This window comes from Mizuhopecten yessoensis, unplaced genomic scaffold (assembly GCF_002113885.1).
Source record: "Mizuhopecten yessoensis strain PY_sf001 unplaced genomic scaffold, ASM211388v2 scaffold11045, whole genome shotgun sequence".
Classification (NCBI taxonomy): domain Eukaryota; kingdom Metazoa; phylum Mollusca; class Bivalvia; order Pectinida; family Pectinidae; genus Mizuhopecten; species Mizuhopecten yessoensis.
In genome coordinates, this window is record NW_018408851.1 from 346976 (window position 1) to 356839 (window position 9864).

A 9864-nucleotide genomic window follows, 5' to 3' on the forward strand; every position below is an offset into this window, starting at 1 on the left:
TTATCTCAGAAAAGCAATTTAGATTACCCCTGACCATTATATTAAAATAAACAAGAGGCCATGGGCCTTAACGGTCCTACAGTATTTATTTTTGTTGTTGAAATATGTACCAATTAGAGTAAAACAATGTTAAGTATACATAGTTTGTCAGGACCATGAGCGCTGATCATTCCTAGACCGATTTTCAGTTAGATCGGCCTATTAGATCTTGTTTTTAAGTTTGAAATAGGTATTTTCAAAATAGCGGCCATGGCAGCCAAATTGTATTTCTGATCGACCGAAAATAACACCTTTGTCGAGTCGATCATTCCTACAAAGTTTCAGTTCAATCGGCCAGGTAGAACTTGACTTTAAGTTTGAAATAGTTTTTCAAAATGGCGGCCATATTGGATTTCTGATCGACCCCAAAAATTAATAACAAAACTTTGTCAGGACCATGAGTCGATCATTCCTACAAAGTTTCAGTTAAATCGGCCTAGCAGATCTTGACTTTAAGTTTGAAATAAAAATTTTCAAAATGGCGGCCGTGGCGGCCATATTGGATTTTTGATCGACCCGAAAACACTTGGTCAGGGAGATGTCAGTAACCTTCCCATGAAATATTTATGAAATCCCTTTGCCAGTATTTCAGCTAAAGATGAAAATGTAAAATGTTAACGGACGACGGACGACGACAGACGAAGACGGATAGCAATAGGTCACTTGAGCTAAAGCTCAGGCTCACATTTCTGTGTTATCTACCGTGATTTAATCCGCAGAAGAGTACATCCATAAGTGGGTGCAATTCCTTTAAAATGAAAATATGTAATCTGCAGGATGTGTTTTTTTTTTGTAAACTGAACAGTTTTATGATATTATGTTTAAATTATCTGAAGCAAAGATCCAAAGAAATAAATATGCATGTTTTGTGGTGAAGATCGGTTTAGGCATATATATGTCAGTTTCATTCATTTTAATGATGCATGAAACTCAATAAAGAAATATCAATACCAAGTCCATGTTACAGTTCTTTGGCTTTATGGTGCAATCCAGAAAAAAACCCCGCAATGTTATTTTTTCCATTGATGCACTTTTACTATTCAAGAAAAGTCAAGGTGCCCAAATACCTAAATATCAGTAGAATGTTTTGGATCAAGATGGCAAACGCTATTTTTGCACCAGTTTTGGTAAATCTTGCGCTGAATGAGTCGGCCCAGGCCCAGTTTTTTGTTTTTTTGTTAGCTTACCAACAGCCGCCCACTGCTTTATTGACGATAATGAGTGCTAGTCACAACACGCTCTTATCAACCACACACTCATGAACGGTATACTAACGGCTATACCAGTATGTTCTTGGGGTTAGTGCCAAATAGGTCGACCTTGATCTCGTTGTGGAGAATATCGAACACCTTAACTACAAGGCAGTGTTTGAGTAAATCTAGATAAGTATATATCCAACGAATACTTAAACTGTCCTTCACTGGGGTCAAAAGCCATGCTTGGCTTGTCAAGTTCCTAAAAGTCATTTTGAATTTTGATATTTGTTAAAGTCTCTTTTTTATCAAGACAATGATAAGACAAATAAGATCACTAACAAAATTAACAGGTCGTAAACTTCCAGTTTAGTCTAAATGGTTTTAAAGACAAATACACTTTAAAGCCAAAAAGAAATACTGACTATGTTCCTAAACTGAATTGGATATGGTCATAGGGGATAGGTTTAAAGTAGACAGACTTAAGACAAGCCATCCATTGACAACATCATTGAGTTGTTTGAATTTATACTCAACACTACTTATTTCTCTTTCAGGGACACAATCTGCCTGCAAAAATTTGGGGGCAGCAATGGGAAGCCCAGTATCACCCATGTTACTAATTTATTTTGTGGAGCATCTGGAGCAGAAAGCCATCACAACTGCTCCGATGGAGTGTCGTCCTTAACTATGGAAAAGATGTGTTGATGATATCTTGGAAGTAGTAAAAAAATCAACTTATCAACTCATCTTAACCCAAGTGGATGATACAAGTTCCATAAATTTACATCAAAAGAGGAAGACGAAAAAATTTGAAAAAAGCTGACGGTTCCATCAAATTGCTGGTATACAGAAAATAAACCACTCACACAGATCAGTACCTCGACCTCAATATACACCTTCTATTGCACCAGAAGCTGGCGGTAGTACGCACTATCCCAAACAGATGCATAAACATCGTAATTGAACAGGGAGACAAAGAAATTGAAAAGCGACATATCCAACAAGCCCTGACGACATGTGGATACCCCGAATGGTCAATAAGAAAAATAGACGGAAAATAAAAGCAATGGGAATGGCTTCAAGAAACACAATCGTACAAACCCAGAGAGAAAGACTAACGGCATGGTTACTATACCATAGACACATAATAGAGGTGGCTGATGCATTGTCAAAAGTGTTGTGTAAACATCACATTCTCACGCTCTTGCGATTACACAACACCATCGAACAGCTATAGCATTTTGTAGTTCATCCGAAAAACATAGTGCATGGAAATAAAACAAAACAGGGGTGGTTTACCGAATACCGTGTAACAGCTGCAACCTTGCATATATCGGGGAAACTGGCCGGAAATTTTAGACACGCCTAAAAGAACATCAGAAAGACGTTGAAGCCGTGAAACAGCAAGTCTACACTAGAAATACAAGGAATACATCGGAGAGACAATACAATAAATCGGCCATTACATATCATGCTAGCACACACAACTACATCATAGACTGGAACAAATCGAAATTGCTTGAAAGGGAGAGCAACCGAAAAATCAGAGAAATCAAAGAATCCATCTGGGTTAGGAGGGAATGGGGAATCGATGAACATGGACGAAGGGGGCCACCAGCCGAGCCATATTTATGGTATGACCCCATTTTAACACCCGGTATGGGTTAACATGACAGCTGACTTAAATGATTCGACACACTGTATGGCTAAGTGAGTTGTTCCAGCTGTTTCGAGTCGAGACATCGGCCATTTACTCTCTATATATGCTTGACAAAGGAAACAGGCGCAAAAGAAGTTTTCAATTCCTGCTTTTGTTCAAGCAATTATCATTCGTACCAAACTGATGAATCTCATTCTGAATGTTGAAATGGATATGCTGAATGTTGAAATGGATATGGTTTTTATTAGGCCTTTTATAAGTATTTACTGGTGGTGTAGCCTTCATAGGGACTTGCGGGGAGTATCGTGGATTTCCAGTAATGTATTCAAAATTTAGTTTTTTCTGTTAAAATCTATACTTTAGTATAGGCAAAAACATCAAAGGCTGTTATTTGTTCATCCGTACAAACATTGAATCGCTAATTTTTGACCAGACAAAATAAACACAAAATGAATGCTTAATTGCTTACTTGGTGGTTACTTGCCTGTGGCTAACTCCGTGGTTATAACGTCACAATAGTAATATTACAGACGTATAGCTAACTTCGTGGTTATAACGTCACAATAGTAATACCACAGACGTATAGCTAACTTCATGGTTATAACGTCACAATAGTGATACCACAGACGTATAGCTAACTCCGTGGTTATACCGTCACAACAGTGATACCACAGACGTATAGCTAACTCCGTGGTTATAACGTCACAATAGTTATACCGCAGACGTATAGCTAACTCCGTTATTATAACGTCACAATAGTAATACCACAGACGTATATCTAACTCCGTAGTTATAAAGTCACAACAGTGATACCACAGACGTATAGCTAACTCTAGTTATTATAACGTCACAATAGTAATACCACAGACGTATAGCTAACTCCGTGGTTATAAAGTCACAACAGTGATACCACAGACGTATAGCTAACTCCGTTAATATAACGTCACAACAGTGATACCACAGACGTATAGCTAACTCCGTGGTTATAACGTCACAACAGTCATACTACAGACGTATAGCTAACTTCATGGTTATAACGTCACAGCAGTAATACCACAGACGGATATCTAACTCTAGTTATAACGTCACAAAAGTCATACCACAGACGTATAGATAACTCTAGTTATAACGTCACAAAAGTCATACCACAGACGTATAGCTGTCTCTGTGGTTATAACGTCACAGCAGTAATACCACAGACGTATATCTAACTCCGTTAATATAACGTGACAACAGGGATACCACAGACGTATAGATAACTCTAGTTATAACGTCACAACAGTAATACCACAGCCGTATAACTAACTCCGTAGTTATAAAGTCACAACAGTCATACTACAGACGCATAGCTAACTCCGTGGTTATATTGTCAAAACAGTGATACCACTAAGGTATAGCTAACTCTGTGGTTATAATGTAACAACAGTAATACCACAGCCGTATAACTAACTCCGTGGTTATACCGTCACAACAGTGATACCACAGACGTATAGATAACTCTAGTTATAACGTCACAAAAGTCATACCACAGACGTATAGATAACTCTAGTTATAACGTCACAAAAGTCATACCACAGACGTATAGATAACTCTAGTTATAACGTCACAAAAGTCATACCACAGACGTATAGCTGTCTCTGTGGTTATAACGTCACAACAGTCATACTACAGACGTATAGCTAACTTCGTGGGTATAACGTCACAATAGTAATACCACAGACGTATAGCTAACTCCGTGGTTATAATGTCAAAACAGTGATACCACTGAGGTATAGCTAACTCTGTGGTTATAATGTCACAACAGTAATACCACAGACGTATATCTAACTCTAGTTATAACATCACAATAGTAATACCACAGACGTATAGCTAACTCTAGTTATAATGTCACAACAATATTACAGACGTATAGCTAACTTCATGGTTATAACGTCACAACAGGGATACCACAGACGTATAGCTAGCTCCGTGGTTATAACGTTACAATAGTAATACCACAGACGCATAGCTAACTCTAGTTATAATGTCACAACAGTAATACCACAGACGGGTAGCTAACTCCCTGGTTATAACGGCACAACAGTGATACCACAGACGTATAGCTAACTCCCTGGTTATAACGTCACAACAGTCATACTACAGACGTATAGCTAACTTCGTGGTTATAACGTCACAATAGTGATACCACAGACGTATAGCTAACTTCGTGGTTATAACGTCACAATAGTAATACCACAACCGTATAGCTAACTCCATGGTTATAACGTCACAGTAGTAATACCACAGACGTAAAGCTAACTCTAGTTATAACGTCACAATAGTAATACCACAGACGTAAAGCTAACTCTAGTTATAAGGTCACAATAGTGATACCACAGACGTATAGCTAACTCCGTGGTTATAACGTCACAATAGTAATACCACAGACGTATAGCTAACTCCGTGGTTATACCGTCACAACAGTGATACCACGGACGTATAGCTAACTCCGTGGTTATAACGTCACAGTAGTAATACCACAGACGTATAGCTAACTCCGTGGTTATAACGTCACAATAGTAATACCACAGACGTATAGCTAACTCTGTGGTTATAACGTCACAACAGGGCATTGCTTAGTCTCTCCATGGTTTTCGTCAGGTACATATCCTTGTGTCATATAGGTGGGAGAGGGGAGGGGAAAGCATCTGTTTGTCATTATCAAGGGTAAGTTCATATCCAATATGTTATTGTCTTATGTGCTGATATAGATATTTTTATTTTACTGCTGTTTGAGTTTTTTTTCTTTCAGAAATCGCTATTTATTTACTTTCTGTCGTTTCCTTACAAAACAAAGCCCATGCTTTTAATTAAAAAAAAACCGAACACATTATTGCTATTCTGACATATTTTATTTTAAATGCATTTATATAATTTAAATCTCATACAAATTAAAACTAATATCTAAAAGAATGGTCTAATCTGACTGAGGTATAAAAATGTATACATCTGGTGAACACAGTATTTAAATATTGTGTAAACACATACAAATAGAAACTTTTCTAGTGAAACATACAATTGATACGGCAGTATTGATCACAGGAAACCTTATAACGGTTCAAGTGTAAGTTTATAAATTGTGGTAAAATATCTAAGTTTGTAAATAGTTGTAAAATATTTAAGTTTGTAAATACATATTAGTAAAAACCAGTCTCTTTGAAAAGGTATGCTGTATATTCTGGTTTAAAATTATGTTTAGGTTGATGATAAATATTATAAATTTCTACTTTGATATTAATAATCAAGTCTTAAAAAGTTGATAAATTAATAATCCTCAATAAATAAAGTTTATCATTATTATATAATAATAAATTAGGCTGAAACAGACTGTTATCATAATCTGCACTAAAAAAGATAGATAGGGGATAAATATTGCAGCTTGAAAACAGGATGACTGAAACAGAGCATCTTATCCAAAATTGACAACTATTTTAACAGATGAGAGAGTTGAAAGACTTAAAATCAATGAGCTATGAGCATACCAGAGTATACCTCTGTGATATGTTTACAAATGTACTTCTTGGTATAAAAGTTTTGGTTTATCCTTACTGGTACTGTGTTACTGTTCATGACTAGGTAGAAAAAATGTACAGACATAATATAGATATTAACTACATATATGTATATTTCTTAAATCTCTCTAAGATTCAGATCACATAACATCACCACTAACATCAGATCTTGTATAGTGTAAATATAATTAAACTTATTTAGTGAAGCCTGGTAGCATATTGCTTACCATCTTATTGTTAAAAAGATGTATTTATTATATTTGCATTCAAAGCAACGAAACAAATGGTTCTTCTTCTCTCTAGGTATTGACTTTTGTTTCATAATGTTGCCAAATGGTGGAAACAGACATTTTTGTGAAATCACAACTGTGTTTTGTATGGTTGGATGGTTACAAGTTCCCTTAGGCAATAAATGTCCTTCAGAAACCAATTGAAAATTTCTGTCATCACGCAATAATTGGTCCCAAATTACTCTAACAGTATGAAGGAAAAGACCCAAACACTTTCTGATTGGAAAACATTCATGTGTAATATTTCTTGCTGTTATTGATTTGTAATGACAATCTTGGTTGGTAGGTTTATAAAATGACTATGCAACGGAAATGTAACAATAAAATTGTCTCATCACATTTCTTTGGATAAAAAAAATGGCTGACTTAATAGACTAGTGTTTTGTTTTGAAGGATCTAGTTGTATCGAAGCTTCATAACTTTAGAGATATGTTATATCTATTTTACAAATTAACATTTTTAAACTCTATAAAGTATGTATAGAGATATGACTGGAGTATCTTTGTCTATTCTATACGAGTTTTCATATTCGATATTATCATGTTTGTTTTTCTGTTAAATTTTATTTTAAACACCCAGCTTCAACCTTCCATAGAGTGTCATAATTTTTTTTTTTTTTTATTTAATGCTTGATATTATGAGTCTTAAACTTCACACAAATGTCAAAGACTTTTTGAAACAACTAAGTTCTAACTAAATTAAAGTTTGTTTGACTTCTCGATACAACCGTGTCCTAAACTAAAGTTTGACTTTTTATTAGAACCATCTTAGTGTACATTGTTTAGTCGTATTGTGTTCAGACTGCAACGCTCCTCCATACATTAATGAGTGGCTAACTAATTCCAATAAGATATAGGACCAGTCTTGTACTAGCCAAGCTCAAACTACTCTGAGTGCTTGCAATGAAAAGTGTCGTGTTTAATTGCTCCATTTTATTAAATGAAGTATAAATGTTAAGCTTCTTATGAAACAAAGTACAAGTATAAAGTATTCTAATTTGTTCATAATATAATGTACAAACAATTTGATTATAGCTCATAAAAAATACACATATTATTTAATATTATTCATAACATAAAAAATCTCTTAATATTAATATCAAAGTACATACATTGTTGTTATTCGCTATACAAAATATATCTGTTATAATTCAATAAACAAATTACATATAAACAAGGTTTCTCACAATTGGACGATATCACGTAGTGCAATTTATCTAAACCCTGTGTTTAACAAAATCTTCAATTGGAGATTCAAAAGCAAACAAGTCTATGTAAATTTGAACGTGTTGAATCTCACAACCTATCTGCTCCAGACATAAATATCGGTTCCTGTAGTGGTCATCTTTAAAAGATTTTGCTTTTCAGAATAAGATTTCTTTTGATACAAAGATTTTTTTTATCAATAATAAGAACACAATTAGAGACATACATAAACTCAAGTAAATAATAGTGTAGCACACCAGGTAGTAGTTCTGTACAGTTATAATGGTATCCTAACAACTGATAGTGACTAGACAAGCAATACCATTTACTAATTGGACTTTTGGGTCACATTCTCATGATTATGAAACAAGAGGCCCAATGGGCCTGCATCGCTCACCTGGTATTAATCTCACACTTGTAATTTTAAAAGTGGACTAAAATACAGCTACAGTCAAAATATCAGTGTTTCATTCATAAGACCCTATTAAAAGATTTAAACATATGACACCTGTGACCTTGAATGTCGAACAAGGACATTATAATATTAGGTTGAACAGAGTTTATAGTCTTCCAACCCAGCATGCTTCTGGAAAAATATCATTACCCTGGAACTTTTGGTTATACAGAACAAATCATTTAAAGATTTAAACATATATTGACCACTGTGACCTTGAATATGGGCAAAGGTTATTCACTTGTTAGTCCTTCATCCCAGCATGTTAATGACCAAATATCATCACCCTTGGCCTTTTGTTTATTAAGAAGAAGTCATTCAATGGTTTTAAACATATTTGACCCCTGTGACTTTAGATATAAGTCAAGGTCATTTATTTGAACAAACTTGGTAGCCCTTCATCCCAGCATATTACTGCCCCAATATCATCACCCTAGGCCTCTTGGTTATTCAAAAGAAATTGTTTACATGTTTTTAACATATTTGACCCCTGTGACCTTGGATATAAGTCAAGGTTATTTATTTGAACAAACTTGGTAGCCCTTCATCCCAGCATGTTACCGGCCAAATATCATCACCCTAGGCCTCTTGGTTATTCAGAAGAAGTTGTTTAAAAGATTTTAACATATTTGACCCCTGTGACCCTGAATATAAGCCAAGGTCATTTATTTGAAAAATCCTGGCAGCCCTTCATCCCAGCATGTTACTGTCCAAGTATTATCACCCTAGGCATCTTGGTTATTCAGAATAAGTTGTTGAATTGTTTTTAACATATTAGACCCCTGTGACCTTGGATATAAGTCAAGGTTATTTATTTGAACAAACTTGGTAGCCCTTCATCCCAGCATATTACTGCCCCAATATCATCACCCTAGGCCTCTTGGTTATTCAAAAGAAATTGTTTAAATGTTTTTAACATATTTGACCCCTGTGACCTTGAATATAAGTCAAGGTCATTTATTTGAAACATCCTGGCAGCCCTTCATCCCAGCATGTTACTGGCCAAGTATTATCACCCTAGGCATCTTGGTTATTCAGAATAAGTTGTTGAATTGTTTTTAACATATTAGACCCCTGTGACCTTGGATATAAGTCAAGGTTATTTATTTGAACAAACTTGGTAGCCCTTCATCCCAGCATATTACTGCCCCAATATCATCACCCTAGGCCTCTCTGTTATTCAGAAAAAGTTGTTTTAAAGATTTTAACCTACTTGACCCCTGTGACCTTGGATATAAGTCAAGGTAATTTATTTGAACAAACTTGGTAGCCCTTCATCCCAGCATGTTACTGGCCAAATATCATCACCCTAGGCCTCTTGGTTATTCAGAAGAAGTTGTTTTAAAGGTTTTAACATATTTGACCCCTGTGACCTTGAAAATTGATGAATGTCATTTATTTAAACAAACTTGGTAGCCCTTCATCCAAGCATGCTTCTGGCCAAATATCATCACACTAGGCCTTTTGGT